Source organism: Prionailurus viverrinus, chromosome A1 (genome assembly GCF_022837055.1).
Source record: "Prionailurus viverrinus isolate Anna chromosome A1, UM_Priviv_1.0, whole genome shotgun sequence".
Lineage (NCBI taxonomy): Eukaryota > Metazoa > Chordata > Mammalia > Carnivora > Felidae > Prionailurus > Prionailurus viverrinus.
The window spans coordinates 95,675,995-95,697,142 of NC_062561.1; the positions used below are offsets into that span (position 1 = coordinate 95,675,995).

At 47.4% G+C, this 21,148-nt stretch overlaps 1 protein-coding gene across 4 annotated transcripts in view; it reads right to left on the bottom strand.

The window, feature by feature from the left end:
• SEMA6A (semaphorin 6A) overlaps positions 1-20,662 on the bottom strand; it is a 136,466-nt gene extending 115,804 nt beyond the window's left edge. For all 4 annotated transcript variants that reach the window (XM_047867340.1, XM_047867338.1, XM_047867335.1 and 1 more), the window contains exon 1: positions 20,075-20,662. The gene's annotated coding sequence lies outside the window, so the exon portion shown is untranslated. The remainder of the gene's footprint in view (positions 1-20,074) is intronic.
• Between the last annotated feature and the right edge of the window lie 486 nt (positions 20,663-21,148).

The window sequence follows — 21,148 nt, forward strand, 5'->3', positions numbered from 1 at the left end:
CGCTCTGCAGTTTTGGGGTTCACACGTTAGTTAGGTTTGGTGGAAAACAAGAGTTTAAGGCCCATGAATCAATGTGACGTTTTCAGTTTGCTAGCGTAAGTGCTCAATGCCACATAATAACTTAAAGTTGTGTTGCAGAAAATAACCTCTTCATATTTATACATTGGTTCTGAGTCAGGTATTAAATTAACAGATCTTTGGGCCCTCTTTGTTAGTGAAAATTTCTGAATTTTGTGATTTTACATATAACGTTAAATGCGATCGAAATTCCGCATACAGAAAACTAAGCGATAAAACCCCTCTGTATTATTTCCTCGGAATTTCTATATCCTCTGTTTCCAGAACACGAGAATGTTGTAGCTTGGGACATGTGGCATAACCCTGACCAGCCCAGGCTCCTAACTGGGCACTAGACCCCAACAAAGGCAAATTTAAAATGGAACGAATCCTAGTTGCCCCACCCAACACTGTGTTTAATATTTTGGAAGTATCCAGTAGGATCTAATATATAATATAGCTTGATGCACATAGTAGGTATGCACTAAATATTTCCTAAATAAAATAATGAATAGCGATTCACTCAGCTATTGTGAATAATGCTGTGGCATACAAAAGAGCAGACAGGCAGAGACAGAAGCAGGCAGCAAGGCTCTTCTGGATGCTATCATCTTGTCATCATCTTGTCTTTTCAGTTTTAACTTCTATGCCAAGAACCATACCCTGCTGGTGACATAAAACACTGAATTTAGCCAGTTCTAGTAAGAGGACTTGTTGTCAAATTATAATAGCTAATTTTTATTGAGTGCTTATTGTATACCAGACATCATCGTGGTACAGACAGTCACACTGAGTCATGAGAATTGCCTTCGGAGGTAGGCACTGTTTGTATTCCATTTTTACAGAGGAGGAAAATGAGGTACAGAGAGGTTAAGTAACCTTCCCAAGATCTTAGTAGAATAGGAAACTCCAGAGCTCATACTTTTTTTTTTAATGTTTATTTTTTGAGAGAGAGAGAGAGAGAGCGAGCGAGCGCATGAGCAGGGGAGGGGCAGAGAGAGAGAGAGAGAGAGAGAGAGAGAGACAGAATCCGAAGCAGGCTCCAGGCTCTGAGCTGTCAGCACAGAACAGAGCCCAACGCACGGCCCGAACTCACCAACCGTGAGATCATGACCTGAGCCGAAGTCGGATGCTCAACTGATTCAGCCAGCCAGGCACCCCCAGAGCTCATATTTTAAGTACTCCCTGATGTCAGCCCTTTAAAAGAAAAGAAGTTGACTCCCAAGTGTCATTTGACCCTCAACTTCACTGTCTGTGTGTCTGGCACTCATGTGGTCTCGTTCTTCCTGATGTGAAGCATCAAAACTATAGGGAGATCATCATGGCCACCAGTAACCATGTGCATTGAATTCGTGCCGTTCTGCTGCTATGAGCCGGATGTACTTGGGGCCTCGTAACGTTCCCTCCTCAACTTACCGAGGATGCCGACGCTGTACGTGCAACAGAGAGCTCCCGCGTCTGAAATGGACTCTGTGCACTTCCGGTAGACTCCGGAGCGTGCTTACTCTTCATCTGGGAAAACGCAGCGTTGGCGCTAGTGTCAGAAGGTACTTCCTGCCGTAGTCGAGGCAGCACCGTAGGCATCTCTTCTTGCCACCTTCAGAAAATAAGCTACAGACAGCTGGAACTTCGTCTTGGAGGGTTTGGAATAGGGGAACATATTGAAGTCTGAGAACTCTTCCCTGAGGGCTAATTACGCCATAGGCTTTGAGGCTGTATCCGGTCAAACATCTCGCCCCCAAGGGTGGTTGAAATGTTTTTCTTGACAGTTGTAATTTTTCTTTAAACTTATTACAGGAGGCCTTTTGGACATATTTAGAGCCTTTGTTACTGCATATTGCCCTTTTGCACACATACACGTATTTGGAGTTTGACTTCAGTTCCCAGGTCATCCGAGTGTGTGTTTTTCCACGCGGTATCATCCTCTGTGCTGTCAGCAGCTTTGGTGAGGGGCGCATTTAAATTTGTTCAGTGTTTCCAAACCAGGCATCGTCAGCTTCTCTCTCTTTTTTTTAAAAAAATTTTTTTTAACATTTTATTTATTTTTGGGACAGGGAGAGACAGAGCATGAACAGGGGAGGGTCAGAGAGAGGGAGACACAGAATCTGAAACAGGCTCCAGGCTCTGAGCTGCCAGCACAGAGCCCGACGAGGGGCTCGAACTCACGGACCGCGAGATCATGACCTGAGCCGAAGTCGGCCGCTTAACCGACCGAGCCACCCAGGCGCCCTATCTCTCTCTCTTTTTTTAATGTTTATTTATTTTTGAGAGAGAGAGAGAGAGAGAGCACGAATGATCAGGGGAGGGGCAGAGGGAGGGAGACACAGAAACAGAAGCAGGCTGCTGGCTGCAGGCTCCTAGCTGTCAGCACAGAGCCTGATGTGGGGCCTGAACCCACACGATCTGTGAGATGACGACCTGAGCCGAAGTTAGACGCTTAACCGCTTAACCGACTGAGCCACCCAGGCGCCCCGGGCATCCTCAGCTTCTTGACCCTCTATTTAGAGACCGTGTCTAGCTAGGCTGGGTTAACTGCTGACTAGCTGCTTAGAATCCCTGCCTCGTTTTTCACCTTCATGGGAGCTACACCAAAGTGGTTGTGTTGAGATGAACTAACACTAGAGGGCAGCCTGCAAGTTGGAAACAACAGGACAGCAAAGTATTATCACAGTCGGAAAGTAATGTGGAGTTCAGTCTCTCAGCGTTCTGACACCCCACTGAGGTATGGTGTTCCCACGTAATATATAGGTATGAAATTACTCCTTAATGTTGAATTTGAATTGGCCTTTAAAATAAGACTTGAAGGCAAACTTAGGGAACTTGTCTCCCTTCTAGAAACTCGGTGTGTTAGGCCTCCCTGTGGAAATTCATCCTGTTCTGTGTTACTTCCGTTATTTACTCTCTTTTTAAAATATGGAGTAAGGCTTTCTTGGTACAGGTTTTGTTTAGAAACCCCTGAAAGAGGGGCGCCTGGGTGGCTCAGTCGGTTAGGCGTCCGACTTCGGCTCAGGTCATGATCTCAAGGTCTGTGAGTTCGAGCCCCGCATCGGGCTCTGTGCTGGCAGCTCAGAGCCTGGAGCCTGTTTCGGGTTCTGTGTCTCCCTCTCTCTGACCCTCCCCTGTTCATGCTCTGTCTCTTCGTGTCTCAAAAATAAAATAAAAATGTTAAAAAAAAAAAAAAAGAAACTCCTGAAAGAAAGATGTCACGTGAAGGGTAACTAGAGAATGCCCATCTTTTTAGGATCCTTTTTTTCACAGTGTTAATATTGGTTATTTTCAACTCTTAACGACATCGGAGGGTTCTTCTGGACAGCTGTACTTATATCGGCCCTTATCTAAAGGTTGATCCCATAAAATGAAACCCAAGATACCTTAGTCACTGATGTAATGAAGATTTCTTTCTTCCAAAGTAAGATCTTATTAAACACATTTTTTTTTCCTTCCACTACATATGCAGCATTCAATTTTAGCACAAGGCGGCAAATAAGGCCTCGTGTCTGCTAACCCTGTCTTATTAAATAAACAACACAAGTTAGGTGTTATTTGTGTTTTGTGAATTACATCATCTATAACATTTTTGGTCGCATAAGGCAATTCAAGAGATTAAACACATATAAATAGGCCCAACACGGAGTGGGGTGGGGAGCCATCAGCACTTGGCCACTCCTGCCCTTTTGTAACCTGTTTTTATCGATGCGCTGGACGGTCCCTCAGTCGTTCTCAGGTTATCCGCCTCTTGTTACGGCATTAACCTCCCAAATGTTGAGAAAGTGGTCCCAGCTCCCAGACCAAATGTGACAGTTGAGACACTTTTTTTTTTTAAGTTCATTTATTTATTTTGAGAGTGAGAGCATGAGCATGAGTGAGAGGGGGAGAGAGAGAATCCCAAGCAGGTTCCGCACTGTCAGCGCAGAGCCTGACGTGGGGCTCGAACTCATGAGCCGAGAGATCTTGACCTGCACTGAAATCGAGAGTCGGATGCTTTGCCAACTGAGCCACCCAGGCTCCCTGACAGCTGAAACACTCTTAATTTCAAAATCTTTAGTGCTCGCTCTACAAAGCTGGGTGTGAGCACAGTAGGGCTCTAGGGCCAAGGCTTTGGTGTTTGGCCTATTACGTGTCTTTTAAATCTGGGGTAAGATGGCTGTGAAATATGAACTCTTTTGTTTGTAAACTGGAGTTCCTTCTTGGCCACTGCCCCCCACCCTCCTCTCAGTTCCCCAGTTATGACATCTTGGAGCCACTTTCCCTCCTTCTCCTTCCTCACCCAACGCGTCTAACTGGTCCCTATGTCCTGACGCCTGTATCTTACCAACCTGCTCAGAATCCATTTCCTTTGTTCCACACACAGTGCTGGCAGATTTCTACCTCTAAAGGCCATCTCTGATGATGTCATCTTCTTGCTGAGAAGCTTCAGTTGTCTGCAGCTCCGGGTCCCTCTGGAGCATGGCAGAGTCCCCCACAGAGTGCTCTCAATCCCCTTCTGTCCTCAGCCTTCCACGTCACATCCTCAAGTCACCAGGAGGACCCCTTGCCGCCCTGGGGCCAAGTCCTCTGTTTCCCTGCTTTGAGCGTTTGCTCGCGCTTTTCCCTTAGCCCCCCCGGCTTTTCTTCCCCTGCCCTCTCACCTACTGAAACCTCACTCCCTCAGGCAACTCAGATGCTTCCTCCTTCACAAAGTCCTGCCTTACCTCCCGGCTGGGTAGAGCTCTCCCTTCCTGTCCTTCTTAGTATCCTTGGCTAAGTACCCCAGCTTAGCAAATGCACTCTGCTTTAGGGATGGAGAGTAATCAGACCTTACACCAGAGCGAGTTTTCACATATCTACTTTGCTTGCTAGAACGTGGGCCCAGGGTCTGGCCCACGTTGGGTACACAGTCGATGGGTAAATTCTGCACTAGGTCATCATTGTACCTCTGCGGCATATCTAGAATCTGCCTGGTGTAAGTGCTAAATATATGATCTGTTGGATTAAATTGATTTGCTGCTTTCACTAGGCCTGATAGACTGGACCAGGCTGTCAAATGACCTTTGTCAGAGGGAAGATCCACTGACGTTGTGCCATACAGTCTGTTTACTCCTTGCTAAAAACATGCTCCTGTGTCAATGGGTACAAGTTATCAGCCCCTGGAGGATACTCCTGCCGGAATGTGTGGTTCACCCTTCTGTCCCTCCATTCTACCGTGCCCCAGGGACAAGGTGTACCTTAATAGTGCTGTTTATTTGGATCCCTTCTATCAAACAGGACTAGAATCCCCATTAAAAACATCCTCCATTTTGCAGTTCATCTCCTTACAGATGACAACTCAAGACCCTACGAGCCTCTGGAGACAATGTCCTGAAATGGCATTCCACTGAGAAGCAGGGACTTAGGTCCATTTGCACTGATAACCTCAGGTGGAGTCCTTGGAAAGCTCCTTTTTAAAAAAATTTTGTTAATTTTATTTATTTCAATGGGGGAGGAGCAGAGAGAGAGAGAGAGAGAGAGAGAGAGAGAGAGAATCCCAAGCAGGCTCCGTGCTATCAGCCTAAAGCCCGACATGGGGCTCGATCCCATGACTTTGAGATTATGAACTGAGCCAAAATCTAGAGTTGGACGCTTAGCTGACTGAGCCACGCAGGTGCCCTCTTGAAAAGCTGCCTCTCAACTTGTTCTGTCCGTGTTCAGTCTGCACAGTAGGAACATCTATGGTTGGGAGGCTATCGTCGTTTTTCAAAAATTTTTAAGTATTGAGCAAACAGGGCAGTGGGGTGGAGGAGCACAAAACTCAGGTTCAGAAGATTAGGGACCTTGTTGGAAGCCCTTCCCTCACTGGAGGTACTCTTAGGCCAATTATTTGGCCTCTCTGAACCTCAGTTATCTCATCTTTAAATTGGGCATAGTACCTGCCCTGCCTAACCCGGGTTGTAATGATGTTAAATGAGGCAATGTTTATAAACGCGCTCTGCAAAATATCCTTATGATATAAATAAGGTCTTTATCATTAATAATAACACTGTTAAATACCATTCATGTTGGTGGTTATCAACGTGCCTGATATCTGAATGTGATGTGGGACTCAGCAAGACTCCTTCCTAGGCAGAACAGTCCTGTCTTGGCACCTCGCTGCTGGAAGCCAGTGCATCCTCTGCCCAGAAGGTGCCACTCTGGGAAGATGTGTCTTCACTTGAAACACAGGCAGTGAGAAACAATGAAATATGCAAATATGCTATGATGACTTTTAATAGAAAGAGACTTCGGAGTTAAGACTAGTAGGTATGGTTGACAACAAGCAAGAAAAGACATTGTCCTAGTCCTACTTACAAAACCCTTTCAAGTTCTGCTCAGCAGAATTTGCATTTCAATAACACTGTGATAATGTCAACCTATTCACAACATTTCAAAGCCTTCTCTTGCACACCTGGCATGTTGTAGGATCTGCTGGGGAACTGGCTGTGGCTGTTTTCTAACAGCAGAGGCAATTATGTTGTCCTTTTCATTCCGGGGAGCGGATGTGTTTGGGCAATATTAACAGGTCTGATGTTCTGGACACGACAAAATACGGGAACGAAAGCTCCGCCCTCCACGATATCCCACGAGAATTAATTAACCAGCATATTCAACACACTGAACTTCCCCTCGTCACAAATGAGAGGAAACACCTTGTAGAGAAAAGTTGACTTTTGAATAGAAAGCCTTTCCCTGTACTCTGTACATCCCTTTAAAGAGAAAAGTACCCAATAGATGCTTGCGACCTTTTCTCTTGGCGACCCTGGAAAGCTACTCTCGTTGTTTCTACTCTCTATATCATCAGTAGCTCCCCTCCGCTGAACAAGCCTGGGATCTTGCGTTGACTTTACTTGCACTAAAAGTAAATGCATATTGCACACAATGGGACAACCATATCAAAAATTATTCTAGATAATCACTACGCTAGAACACAGCACAGCAAATGTGACAAATCCATTTAATTTAGGTAATTTCTCCTTATGATGCTTACAGATCGGTAAGCTTAATTGTAAAAGTTAAGCATTTATAATTCATAAGCACAAATTATGCTAAACTAGATGTGTTATGTGCTATTGGAGTTTTATGTAAGCTACAAAATGATTATTCACACAGAAATTTAATTAATAAGATACTTATAATATAATTAATATATTATATCTAACTTTTATTAGACCCTCTAGTTAAAAGTCGAACATAAGTGGCACATTAACATTATAATTCAGTTTCTTGATATCTGTAGTAAAACTCATGACACAGGAAAAAGTACTTTTAACGAAAAGTAAGACCTTTTTCTCTCCCATGCTTACCCTATTCCCTAGTCATTATGTTTAGCACACACTTAACAGGTACTTTTGGGCAAAGGAAATTTGGTCCACTTGGTCCACTGCCCCCAGCATAGAGTAACTTTCATTTGAAAGAACTCATGACTTAGACTCAGGTCATGATCTCACAGTTCGTGAGTTCAAGCCCTGTGTCAGGCTCTATGCCATCAACTCAGAGCCTGGAGCTTGCTTTGGATTCTGTGTCTCCCTCTCTCTCTGCCCCTCCCTCACACATGTTCTGTCTCTCTCTGTCTCTCTCTCTAAAATAAATAAACATTTAAAAAAATTGAAAAAAAAAACCCCTCAAAGTCCCATTCCATCTTGAAAAGGAATGGCCTCTCATCCCCTTAGGAGCCAGTAAATATCATCAATTTTGTTAACTAAATTCCTTTAAAGTTAAAAATGCATCCCCCGAAGATTGAAAGTACTCTGTACCACTTATAAATGTCAGTTGCCCCTCAAGTGATTCTTCTTTCTTTACATGACCATTTTGCAAATGATACAGAATCACATTTTTCATAGAGGAACCTAGTGCATTTTGCATGGCAACGTAATGGAAGCGTGTTCAAGTCACTGCCGTCTGAAAATGTTCCACCAAAAATACAGCCTCCAAGGCACTGACGTCTTGGAGGCACAAAAGAAAATCTGTAATCAGAAATCATTAATTAAGGTTAATTAAAGTCCATATTGTATCTGACAGACATTCACACAAAAGTACTGCTTACTTTTCTTTAGGCTGTGTGTGCGATACGATGTCTGCCTGGACACCAAAGAGTAATCACAGTCTCATTATTGTCAAGAGGACAGCAACTTGAATTCACACGAACTCTTCTTCCAAGGAAAAAAAAAAAAAGCTTCTGATCGGAAATATTAGTACCACTGTCCTCCCCATCACTATGCCTTTAAGAAAAATTAAAAAAAAACAAACAAACTTGTGAGACTACCGTAAAATGAAGAAGACCTATTTTCTATCCTGCCAAATAATCAGAGGTCCATAATACTGAATTTACAAATGCATGTTTTCTTTGCTTCCCAGAGATAGTGGGAAGGGGAGGGGGAGAAGGGGGGTGCTGATAATTGCGGCCTATGGGTAAGCCAGACCACATGATCAAAATCTGCTGTGACACTTAAAAGCGTTTCTCCACGAGGAATTCTGGTGCCCAGAAGCCTGGTGAAGCCAGTAGCAATTAAGGCCATGTTATCCTTTTAATTTACTTGAAATTATTGGCCTCTAAAATCAATCATTTAGTGTGGTTGGGGAGGGGAGGGGTCAATATAATAGACACGTGCATTAAAAACGCTTGTTGATCTTACTCAAAAATTTTGGCAGGCTGGGACTGGGAAAATTTTAAACGGCTGCTTTGAAGCTCCCACCCTGAAATAAAAACTAGTCATTTTCTAGTAAAAGGGGGGGGGGGGCGGGAAGTGACCAGTTTTCTAGATTAGGGCCATTGGTAAATGAATTCAAGGTTTTCTTCCCGTGAATCTGCCTGGGTTTTTTGTTGGAGGCCCTGCATGTCCTGACTTCAGTGCTGTGTGCCTCAAGTGTGAGATTGTTTTATGTTTTAATCTACAAAGGAATGAAATGGCTTGGCTTGGACTGGTAGGAGTCCTTGAAAGTCCACTTGAGAGATGGGAACCCCAGCATTACGACGCGTACCAGTATCTGTTCCACACGGCCAAATGCACCTAACAAAGGAAAGCTGTGTTCTCCATCACCCACAAAACACATAAATCACTGGGTGTGTGTGTATCTCATTCTTGCAGCAACTTCCTCCTCCCTGTCTTTTCTGGACTCGGTCACCCAATACATACACCACCAGGCAGCTTTTCCTAATCAACCCTGAAGTCACAAACCTAACAACAAAACCCGCCAAAGATGAGAATTCCAGAAAGGAAAAAAAAAAAAAAAAAAAAAAAAGCTCATGGACTCCAGAGCTGACAGGGCTGTTAGCCCTGTGGGCCAGGGTCGCAAAATACAGCGAAATGATCTCTAGCTCCTCAGGAAGGTGCGTCAAGCCTAAGAAAATCGTAGAGGTTAAACTTGAACTTAAAGCAGGGACCGTTTCCATCCCCACGCCAAAGTGTGCAGCACTCCTGAGGTCCTTCCGTGTAGTCAGCAAGCTGCAGAGCCCAAACCGAATCATGAACCTGACGTTTTGAGCAAAGCCACGCACACCCTCATTTACCTCCGCACTTGTGAATAGCCTTAACGAAGAGCTCGCACCCTTCGGCTTTCTTGTCGAAAGATGAAAGTGACATCGGCCCCTGGACGGTCATTCCCCCCCCACCGCCCCCCACCAGGAAGACTGAGCAAGAGGCAGATCCTGAAGTAGATATTAGCTGGATGTGCACATAACAAGGTCCAGAGAGACCTTCTCAGAAGTCGCCTCTTTTAATCCAACACTGAATTATACGAGAGGCGGTTTTCAGTGCTTTCAGAGCACCACAAAGTGCCAAGATAACTGCGAGGCTTGCACGCCCCAGTATATCTCGAACCTTTCCCAAGACACCCCAACACTATCTGAGGCACTGAAACTATGGCAACCGAATAAGAAAGCAGCCTCCATGATTAATAGATGAAGATCCCAGCGACAGTGTCTAGCTAGGGCCATCATTCATGATGCGAGAAGAATTAGCACGGAATCCATCTCTCAGACCACTTACAAGGATCCTTCCTATAAAAAAAAAAAAAATCCACCTAACTGCCATTCGGCCGCATGCACTCTGGTTTAGAATGCCGCAAACAATTTGGTTTCTATTTCTCACTCCCCATGCAGGGATGGGGATGTTCTCAGTGGCTCAGATGCTCACATTTTTGGAATAATGAAAGGCTTAATAGATTGGTTTTCCACCTGGGTATTTGAGGCCTAAGCACAAATGCATTCAAACACCAAAATATGTGAATGAAGTCCTGTGGTTCTCGGGGTAAAAAGGAGGAAAGACAGTTGTTGGATTGTTTGGGTGGGTTTTCTTTTTTTTTTTTTTTTTTTTTTTTTTTGTGGAAAGCAGTTTTTCATACAGCATTCCGTTTTCAGGAAAGGAACATTGCCATTCACCAGCTCAATCAGCATTCTCTCAGTTTCCTCGTTGGAGGACAGTAGGAGTCTGGGGGAGGGGGAGGCAAGGGCTGGAGTTGCTGTAATATTAATGAGAAGATGGAAAATACGTTCCTTAAAAGAAGATTCAGGAATAGGAGAAAGGAAAAAAGGACGGAGCCTTCACAGGAAAGCTTGTCTATAAAAGGCTCATCTAACGTCAGGACGTAATTACTATATTCTTCATTTCTTCCCACTTCCTAAAATGTTTACTTTCCAGCGGCATGTTGTCACTGTGTTCAGTGACACAGCCCGTTGTGTTCTAGAAATGCTTCACATCAAATCATGGCAGAGGCTTGGTCTGAAATACGTTGGCGGGGGCAGAAGGGATAAGAGAGGGGTGAAGAACCATCAGTTTTTAGAGATCCTTCTAAATTGTTTTAATTGGCGTGGATTCTTTAAATTAAATATTCTACAGATGGCAATTACAGGTTAGTTGGAAACCACCAGAAAGTGCTGAGTCACATTAAATGAAGGCCTCTAAAGTCTAAGGGCTGTGTGTGGAAATACCTGTCTAACAGTTCTTTCAAAGCAACAGCCATCACACTTGCTGCTGGAAAGGGCCTGGCCCTTCGGTCGTTGGGGTGTGTTAATTGTGGATTTATTTCATTGTCTTGACATCCTCTTTCCACGTACAAAGTTTAAGAGACAATTTTTTTTTCTCCTCGATGAAAATAACTAATTGTAAGCCATGGAGGGAGTCTTGCTTCTCCTGGGTGGAGAGGGAGACCATCAGGGAATTGTGATAGTACCAGTTTCTTGCCCCTGTCCCTGTGCCTTTTAGAGGTGCAGCTGAGAAGTATCGTCTGAATCAAATGTCAGATGATATGGCAGTATACCAGTCAGTACAGTAAATGCTGTCTCTCTTGGGGTCGGCCAACTGCTCCATTTGGTGGGTACAGTAGTGGTTTGCTTCTGCACAGAGACTCCTGCTCTCCCAAGCGTAGTTCACGCGTGGCGAGAGAAGAGTGACACAGCAAGTGTATGGCCACCAGGAAGGCAGTCTGGGAGAAGTCCCAGCCACCGCCTCCTGGAGCACTCAGTGGGGAGACAAGCCTCTCTCCTATGACAGGTATGGCCCTTGGGGTCAATTCAGCTCATCCCTGAACCGACATTATGGGCTGCTCTTGGATTCTTTAGTTGTATGCAGGTTGTGTATTTTATGTTTCAATGTTGGGAAGTGAAGGCTATCACATTTAAAAAAAGAAAACTAGCCATCCTTTGGGCTCTTATGTGATGTAAAGTCTTGTGCTGCCTGCTAGGGTTTTATTTGTGTAATGTCTTTTCTTCCACGTTTTGGTGTGATATTTCAACATTGAAAGTTAGGAAAAGGATCACGACTCCTCTTCTGGTGCAAATGACCCTTTCACACGCTTCCCAGCTTAAAACCCTTGTCCCTGTGGCCAACTCACAGTGTGAATGTTCATTTCTAGTCCAAAGGCTGTTTCCTTTGCATCATCTCTGTCTGCTGCACTTTTGTGGCCATTTCCTTTGTACTGTCCCACCAGGGCACTCTCCATGACTACCGTCACCGAGAAAATCATAACATCTAGTATTTAAAGAGCATGTATCATGTGCCAGGCATTGTGCTGTGAATTTTACAGATGTTATATTTCCTCTTCTTAGCATCATACCAGCATCTTACAGACAGAAACTGAGGCAGAGACGTAACTGGTTCAAAGTCACGCTCTTTGTAAATGGCCAAAAATGGGATGCAGATCCCGGTGTGTCATGTGTGCCTAAGAAGCGTAGCCTCTGCAGTGCCCCTTTACCTGCCCACTGCCTTCCCCTGACAGTCCCTCCACATTTATAAATTGTATGTCACAAAATCGTAATGAGTTCTCCCCTGTTACAGCAAGGATCAGAACTCCTCTCCTACTACCCTTGGTTCACCCTGACATGTCTGTTCTACATTAATGCTTACATTGACATGAACTATTTTAGGACTTACCTCAGCAAAAACAATGCTCTTACTTTTTATAATGCCTGGCAGAGTGCCACCCCCCGACCTTGCCCGATTTAATGGTCACACTGAAAGCTTTCATTACTCCAGGCGGTTGGCATTCTCATTAATAGGGCTGCTATACATGCTCTATGTAGACTGTGAATTTTCAGTGAACTTGAGGATCTTATTTAATTTCATAATGTGGTTTATGCTAAAATGTGACATCAACAGCATATAATCTTTTATGGTTTAGAAGACGATGAAGCAAGGTCTCTGCTAGGCTGGAGGCGGGAAGGTCTGGGCTGGGGAGAAGGGAATTAGCATCAGACTTCTCAAGTTTCCAGAGCACATTTCATATTTTACCAAAAACGTTCACATTTGTGACTTCATGTTATCTTCCTAGCAGTCGTAGAAGGTAGGAAGCACAGGTTTACTATTCGCAATTTTTATTTAAAATACTGCAGCTCTCGGGGCACCTGGGTGGCTCAGTCGGTTAAGCATCTGACTTTGGCTCAGGTCACGATCTCACAGTTCATGAGTTCGAGCCCCACATCGGGCTCTGTGCTGACAGCTCAGAGCCTGGAGCCTGCTTCCGATTCTGTGTCTCCCTCTCTCTCTGCCCCTCACCCACTCACGCTCTGTCTCTCTGTGTGCCTCAAAAATGAGTACATATTTTTAAAAAATTAAGAAATAAAAATTAAATAAAGTACTGTAGCTCCAGGGAGGTTAAATGGCTTGTCCAAGGTAGGAAGAGTCTTGAACCCAGGACATGCGACTCCAAGTGCAAGACCCTTAACAACAGTTATCACTGTACTAGTAGAAGTACAGGGCAGAAATGTGGGTTCGTTAGCAGACCATTTCCTCCTGTTAGAAAGGTGAATTTTCAAAAGTACTACTAGCAAACTCCAGAAAAGCAAGACAGTTCTGTGGTCAGTGGTTAGAATGCCGACCGAATGAGGCCAAAGTCAAAAGCTCAATCCCCACAAGTGCTGGCTGTCTTCCTAGCTCTGTTTCTTGGCAAGTTGCTTTTTTACCTAACTCAGATTCCCTCCAGCTTCACCCAGGTGTCCCACAGATGTGTGCTCTTGGCCACAGAGGGGACTGGGTGAGAGTGTGGGAATGAGCAGGCTCCAGTCTGTCACCAAGACTGGGAAAACAACCCACAGTGAATGCTCCACTAATGGTGCATGAGACATATCACCTGTGTGCATGGAAGACCGTGTTATATACTCACTCACTCACTCACATATGCAGGAAGTATTCCACTGGATGAAAACATAAGAAAGGAAAACAAGAGCAGACAAAAGAGGTAAAGACTAGTGTTTGCAAAAAGATGCACCTTGTACTGATTCATCAATGAGTTGATTCAGCTCATCTCATGAATGGCCTATGATGTGCCAGGCACGGGTTTTAGGTGTTGGAGATACAGCAGTGAACAACACATGAAAAGTCTTTCCTCATGGCCTTGCATTCGAGTGGGAGACAGAAAAAACATATAGTCTGTCAGGCTGTAAAAAGTGAGAAGGGAAACAAGTGAGGCAGTCCAGGGAGGTAGGGAGTCTTGGGGGAAAGGGTGAAGTAAATAAGGCGATCAGAAAAGGCTTCACTGTGAAAGTGACGTTTGCACAGAGACCTAAGGATATGAGGAGAAAATCACATGGCTGTCTGGGGAAAGAATCATCCAAAGCCATGGAAGAGCAAGTGTGAAGACCATGCAAAGGACCCTGAAGACGATCCAGCAATGGCACTACTAGGGACTTACCTAAAGGCTACAAAAATACAAATTCAAAGGGGCATGTGCCCCCCAATGTTTACAACAGCGTTATCAACAATAGCCAAACCATGGGAAGAGACCAAATGTCCACTGACTGATGAATGGATAAAGAAGATGTTGTGTATGTATGTGTGTGTATATACATACAATGGAATATACACATATACGTACAATGGAATATTACTCAACCACCAAAAAGAATGAAATCTTGCCATTTGCAAGGACATGGATGGAACTAGAGTATATTATGCTAAGTGAAATAAGTCAGAGAAAGATAAATATGATTTATTCACATGTGGAATTTAAGAAACAGAACAGATGAACATTGGGAAGGCAGGAAAGAGCAGAAAGGGAAACAAAACACAAGAGGCTCTTAAACGATAGAGAACAGACTGAGGGCTGCTGGAAGGAGGTGGGTGGGGAAGGGGCATCAAGGAAGGCACTTGTTGGGATGAGCACCGGGTGTTGTATGTTAGTGATGAATCACTGAATTCTACTCCTGAAACCAATATTGCCCTGTATGTTAACTAAAATTTAAATTAAAAAAAAAAAGGACCATAAAGAGAGCACGCCTGGCATATTCACATAGCCCCAAAGGGGGGGGGGTCAGAGAGGTGGGGATCAGAGCACAGACATGTAGGGCCACAAAGGCCATAGGACACACTTTGGCTTCTGCTGGAATGAGATGGGAAAGCATTTGAGCAAAACTGATCTCATCTGGCTTTGATTTTTTTTTTTTTGTTGTTTATTTATTTTGAGAGAGACAGAGACAGCACGAGTGGGGGAGGGTCGGAGACAGGAGACAAGAGCATCCCAGGCAGGCTCCACACCGACAGCGCAGAGCTCGATGCAGGGCTGGAACCCATGGAACCCCAAGATCATGTGACCTGAGCAGAAACCAAGAGTCATCTCCTAACTGACTGAGCCACCCAGGCGCCCTCTGGCTTCAAGTTTTTAAAAAGTCACTTTGGCTGCTGTGTTGAGAAACGACTATAAGGGGGCAGGAGCAGAGCAGGGAGACTGGTTGCAGGCTGGCACAGTAAAACAGCAGGAGAAAACACTGACTTGGCTACTCTGAGGGCCACAGAGGTGGGAGATCTGGAGGAAGTCCTCAGGCATTCTGAAGGAGGGGTCAGCAGCCTTGCAGGCGGAGCGGCTGTGATGACAGAAGAGAAGAGAAGAGTGGAGGATATAACTCTTAAGTGGTTACATGCAAGCAGCTCTAAGAGTTACCAAGATGGAGAAGATGATAATAAGAAAAGCATATTTGGGGGGGAAAGATCCAGAATCGGGTGTTCTAAACATGTTAGGTGGGAGATACCTATTGGATCCAAGAAGAGCTACCTAACTTTTGGCATTTACTACTTGAGAGACCCAAGAGAGAGCGGTCCCGGCTGAAGAGGTGACTTGGGAAACATCCGAGTACTGATCCTTTTATGGGGCACTCTCCATTACTGCAATTAGAATGACTCTAATCGAAAGGTTTTGCAAGAACTCACCTGCTTCACAAAGCAGGGTGCCCTTGGGTATATACTCCACTGTCATAGTCCCATGCTGAGGAGCCTGTACTGCCTCCTCCCCTTGACGTTTGTGTGGTGTGACATCTTACTTGCCCATTTCAGAGGGATTAAATGCCTCCCGCCCTCCCCTACCTTACCACATCCCCAAGAGGCAACCTCGAGGTTGCCAGCAGAGCATAGCTCAGTGGATGAGAAAAGCCTTCCCTGTGGAGTAGAAATATCTCGGCTCTGGGGTACCTCAAGAGAGTAGGGGGACACTGATGCGGGAGGGCACGGCAGGATGTTTCCAGGTTCCGCCTTCCTCCGGACACGTGAACCTCCAGGCACACCCGCTTTAGGAGGAGGACAATAAATGGTCTAAACCTGGGGCGGGGGAGGGGGGAAACCATACAGAGATCCGTGCAGCCTCTCTCTGGCTTTACATACTGCTGCAAACGGCAGATGCTTAATTAAAGCCTTTGCAATTAGTTTGGCTTGTTCCGTGATTCCTTTCTGCAAACAAATAGGATGGGGAGAATATATTCGCTTTTGGCAATCTAGTTCCAAAAAACTTCTTTTCCCATGATCACTCTTTTGTCCTCCTCGGAAAAGAGCTGAACCACTCTGTACACATAGTAAAGTATCCGACTTACCTCCTCATTCAAAACAGTATTTTTCCTTCCATTTCATATGGGAGTGCAATTACCCGTTTGCTTTTAAAGCATGAGTATTTATTTTGAATTTAATACAAGTTCTTAATTTGGGTGTCTTATTTTTATTCAGGGAAGATAACAGTCTTCCTAATTCTTGCCATCCTTCTGATTCAACATACTAAGCAATGTTATCCGCCTACTCAAAATGCAAATGCTATATTTTTTTAATGATGGGAAAAGCATTCACTAGACTTGGAAAGAACTTGAGGGCTGTGTGTTTGTGTATGTGTGTCACTGTGTGGGTAAATAAAGAGTTGCACTTATTGCCACTTGATAATAACCACTTATTTGAAGCCACGGGGAGGGGGGGGGGCGGGGAAGGGGTACCAGGTCCACTCTAAGTGGAGAAATGTGAATCATGTGTGGCTATTTCTTTCATTGATTTACCTATTCAACATTTGAGTGTCTATATGCCAGTTCTTAGGAATTTTTAGCCTATTTAAATGTAGATGTGGTATGCAATCAATACATTCTGCAGATGGCTCCTGAGACCATGATTTTGGGTGTCTGCTGAAAATTTACATATGTGGATTACATGCATTATTGAAGAGAGTGGCCCATCTCCACAGGGGGATAGTTGCAAAACATAACACGCTTTGGGAAAACTGTAAGTAAGAAACAGGAGCTACAATGCATCTTTATATCAAATTGGTAAAAGACAACCCAGAAATGAGGTTTTAAGACTGATATTCCATTCTTTTCTGCTTTCGGATTATTTGGCAAAGTGCCTTGTTCAAGAATATCCTAGAACCAGGGCGCCTGGGTGGCTCAGTCGGTTGAACATCCAACTTCGGCTCAGGTCATGATCTCGCGGTTCCTAAGTTCGAGTCCCGCATCGAGCTCTGTGCTGACAGCTCAGAGCCTGGATCCTGCTTCGGATTCTGTGTCTCCCTCTCACTTCCCCTCCTCTGCTCATGCTCTGTCTCTCAACAATAAATAAGCATTAACAAAAAATTTTAAGAATATCCTAGAACCAAAATAATAATATGGGGTGGGGGTTACTCAAGTTTCAAATAAAAGTTACCAGGTAAACAAGCATGGGTAAGCCAAATTGAAATAGTGCAATTATTTTTTAACAGATAGTTTTAGGTTAATAGGTGGAGACACTGGTCTGCCACTGCTTTTAAGGTTAGGTTAATAATTAACTTTGGTGCCTGGAGTAGTTTAATCAAAGCTTACTGTAAATCATAAAACTCCATGCAGACTAAACAGGGTATTAAAAAAACAAAACATATAAAATGCTTGCCATCTTGACCTCTGGTAGCCACTTGGAGGAGGTGTAAAAATACGGTATTTTCATTCAGAATCGGGGACAGGCATCTTTACTTTTGGGGAAAAGGCCTAAATAAAGGATTCATGTGTCAGGAACCAACAGTCTTTCCCCTGCCATCAGAGAGGACTTGATGCCCCAGAAATATGTCCGAAGGAAGACCGACAATTACCAGGATTAGAGGAGGCAGAGGCACTGACCTTCCTACCCCGGAAAGACTTAACAACCAGCGCTGGGGGGCATTACATAGCTTTCCTGAGACCTGCTGGCAGAATGCCGCCGCCGCCGCAACAGGGTGAAACATCTTTTCAGATTTGAGGCAAAGAAAGTTGTGCGTACAAGTGCAAGCATCTGCGTGTGTGTGTGTGTGTGTGTGTGTGTGTCCGCGCACGCCTGTGTTTTAAACCTTTCATGGATCCCATTCAGCAAGTAGCAACTTGATTTCCATCCAGCGGAAGCAGAAAGCGATCCCCCCGTGGCAGTAACTGGCCACCGCATTCTCAAAGCAGCCAGCCACCTTTCTCCCAAGGACCGACTCGGAAGGGACGTTGGGGCTGCCCACTGCCGATACAGGCCGGAGGCCGCGGCTGCAAGTGCTTGCCTTAGCTGTGAAGACAGCAGTTCCTCCCCCGCTCCATGAACACCTGGCTCCCGTCTCCGCTCCTCCCTGGAAACCCGCCGCCGGCTGGAAAACTGCGCGTGGCACGGGGTGGGGGGCGGTGGGAGGGCTGGGGATGCTGCACTTGGAACTGGTACTTACAAGCCAGCGAGTCCGGGCTCCTGCCCACAGGCCACCCGTGCGTCAGCCGCTGTCCAGTGGCCGCACCAGCATCCTAAACCCTCCCCCTTAACTTCCCACCCCCCACCCTTCCTCGACTGGTCCAGCTAGTGCAGCGCGGAGACCCTGACCAAACTGCGCACGGTGGGCGCCACTGTCTGTGGGCCAGCACCTAACTCTCCGCATCCTGGGCGGTCCACCCGCTTCCCTCCGGGTTCGGTTTCCCGCGGACTGCACAAGCTGAGCCCCAATCCTGTCGTGCCCGCCACCCCTGGCTTTCAGAGAAACTTTCCAGAAGCGCCTGGTCGGGTGACCCCGCGGTGGAAAAGGAGGCGGCGCCGGGCGGAGGGGAGTCGAGGGAGCGGGAAAGACAGCCGAATCCTGTTTCCTTTCGCGAAACGCCAAGTTCGGGACTGCTCCCTGGCTCCCCCTTTACCACTCGGGTCGTGGGAGGAGGGAGCGGACCTCAGGATCTTGCTTTGCACCGTGTGCCACAGTGGGGAGCTGAGAAAAAAGAATCTGGAGAAGAGACACTTTCCACCCCAGCAGGGTCTTACAGGGTGGGTGGACACTGTCGGGCTAGCTCCTGAGCGCCCCACTGCCCGCGAGGGAGCTCTCTAGGACGCAGCGAGTAGTTCGGACCTCCAGAACCGGTGGCCTGGGAAGAGCCCTGGTCTGGGTAGCAAGCTCTGGGTCATCTATTGCCAAGTCTTCCCACCCTTCCCCCTCAGGGACAACTCCTTTCCCTAGAGAGACCTCGTGGATTTTGGAGGAGAGCGCAGCGGCCGCCAAGCCCCGGCGTGGCGGGCTCGGTGCTGGAGGGGGACGCAGCCGCGACAGATGCTGTCCTCGCCCGGCCAGAAGGGAGCTACAGCGGGGGACAGAACCCAGGGCGGGGGGGCGCCGCGCCACACCGGGAGGAGACCGTTCCTGGGCACTCTCACTCGAGCAAACAAAGCCCGGAACCTCTGGTGCCAGCGGCCACGAAAGCCGGGATGTCACCAAGTGGCAGGGCGCACGGGTACCAGGGCCATTACAAGTTTCCCCGCACTCCACAGAGCCCAGCCCAGACCCCGGGCGGACAACAAAAGATTCTCTTCGCTTTCCCACCGTCTCTGCGGAACCCCTTCTCCCACCCCAGAACCCAAACCTGGTGCTGGGCGAAAACAGCGCTCTGCTGCCCATCGTTCGCCAGCCCTCGAGGGCAGAACCCCTTCCCCAGCGTTTGCACCAGGACTGGGAGCTTCTGAAAATCCCACCCTCTCGGGGCCTCTCTGCTGCCAGTTGGCCAGAAAGTGAGGACGAGCCCCGGGTCCTGTACACACATCCCCCAGCCAGGCAGCACCGCGCGGTCGCGGTCCCGGGCGGCGCCGGGCGTGTGCGCGGCGCGGGTGGGGAAGCTCGCAACACGGAGCCGGGCGGTCTCCCCGGCACAGGGCGGAGAGGAGAGGGCCGGGCTCACGACTGCTCCCCAAGGGCCCGGCAACGCACGGGAGACAGACACCAGACAAAATAAAACGCAGCTACCACAAAGCCGACAGCGCGTGCCGGCCGGCCGCGGCCCCGGGACCCGCTGGCCGGAGGCGAGCCGCCCGGAGAGGTGGGGCGCGCCGGGGCGCCCCAGCCGTACCTTTTCGGTGCATCGACGGGCAGGCGGCCGGGGCTCGGAGCGCGCTGGTACAGCGAGTATCCCATTTAGTAATCCATTATCGAGGAGATCTCTCCGGGCCGCAAGCTGCGCTCTCTCCTTTGCAAGCCTTTGTCATTCCTACATGTGTGCTTGTCTCTTTGGGGGTAACAGTCGCGGCGACTACTTTCTGGGATGCAAACGCGCTGTGTTCATCTCCAGTGACAGGCGCAGAAGGGGAGAGGAAAAAAGAAAGAAAGAAAAACCAACAAGGAAGGAGTGAATGTTCAAGAAAGTCTTCTCCAGGTCCAAATTCCACTTGGATTCCACTCCGGTGAGTCCCTTCGGTGGTGTCTGCGCGGATTAACAAGTCATTTCAGGGTGGGGGGCGGGGTGGGGGCTGGGGCAGGGGGCACGCTGTAGCCCCGCTCGCGACCGCGAGGGCTGTGCCGCGGGTGTGGCGACGCTGGCCGCTACCGCCGCTCCTAAGCGGGCATCGCGGGCGGTCGGCCCCGCGGAGAAGCGCCGCTACTGCGTCCCGAGCGCCTGGGCAGCCGAGTGCGCGGGGAGCGGAGTTGGCTGCAGCCTCACCCGGTGCCGCTCACTACTCCTCTGTCACTGGAGAGGCCGCGGCTCCCGGGCGGAGCCAAGTCCCGGACTGGATTGCGCAGAGCGGACTCTCCTCCCGCAACCCCGCCTCCTTTGGCTGGCGTCTTCTCCGACCCAAAGGAGGGCTGTGGTGTTTGTGTGTGAATGTGAGTGAGCGTGGCCGAGAGGGGGAGAACCTACGCGGCGTGGCTGCAGGTGGAGCCTTGCACCGACTGGTCAGCGAGGCTTCCTTCCACCACGGTTCCCGGCCCCGCCGCGCGGTGGGTGGAGGTCCCCGTGGGATTGACTCTGGCTGGAGCCCGCCCCTGCTTCCCCCACCCCCGCATCTGCTCTAGCAAAGAAGAAGGAGAAAGAAAAAAAAAAAAATCCCGAACAGCATTGCTGAGCCCTGCCAAATCAGAAAAATAAATAAAAATAGACGTAGTGCAGGAGCGAGTTACAAGAAAGGATCTGTTCATCGATTTTCTT